Raw genomic sequence first — 955 nt, 5'->3', positions numbered from 1 at the left:
GCAACGGGAACGACCCCGGGCCACGAGGGGCCGAGAAAACCACAGTCTCATGGGGCCGGACACTCAGGGTCAGGGGAAAATCCAATATAGATCTGGTGATATCTCGGGTGCTATTACAGATAGCGCAATAAACCAAAGTGAATTATCTGCAGGAGGCCCTTGCGCATGAATCTGTGCAACGGGAACGTCCTCGGACCACCAGGGGCCGAGATAACCACAGTCTCATGGGGCCGGACACTCAGGGTCAGGGGAAAATCCAATATAGATCTGGTGATATCTCGGGTGCTATTACAGATAGCGCAATAAATCAAAGTGCATTGTCTGTAGGAGGCCCTGGCGCATGAATCTGTGCAGCGGGAACGATCTCGGACCACCAGGGGCCGAGAAAACCACAGTCTCATGGGGCCGGACACTCAGGGTCAGGGTAAAATCCAATATATATCTGGTGATATCTCGGGTGCTATAACAGATAGCGCAATAAATCAAAGTGCATTGTCTGTAGGAGGCCCTGGCGCATGAATCTGGCCAGCGGGAACGACCTCGGACCACCAGCGGCCGAGAGAACCACCGTCTCATGGGGCCGGACACTCAGGGTCGGGGAAAAATCCAATATATATCTGGTGATATCTCGGGTGCTATTAGAGATAGCGCCATAAACCAAAGTGAATTGTCTGCAGGAGGCCCTGGCGCATGAATCTGTGCAGCGGGAACGATCTCGGACCATCAGGGGCCGAGACATCCACCGTCTCATGGGGCCGGACACTCAGGGTCAGGGAAAAATCCAATATATATCTGGTGATATCCCGGGTGCTATTACAGATAGCGCAATAAATCAAAGTGCATTGTCTGTAGGAGGCCCTGGCGCATGAATCTGTGCAGCGGGAACGACCTCGGACCACCAGGGGCCGAGAAAACCACAGTCTCATGGGGCCGGACACTCAGGGTCAGGGGAAAA

The sequence above is a fragment of the Nomia melanderi genome, unplaced genomic scaffold, assembly GCF_051020985.1.
Source record: "Nomia melanderi isolate GNS246 unplaced genomic scaffold, iyNomMela1 scaffold0014, whole genome shotgun sequence".
NCBI lineage: Eukaryota > Metazoa > Arthropoda > Insecta > Hymenoptera > Halictidae > Nomia > Nomia melanderi.
The sequence above is the reverse complement of the archived record's forward strand: the minus strand, read 5'-3'. Positions refer to the sequence as shown.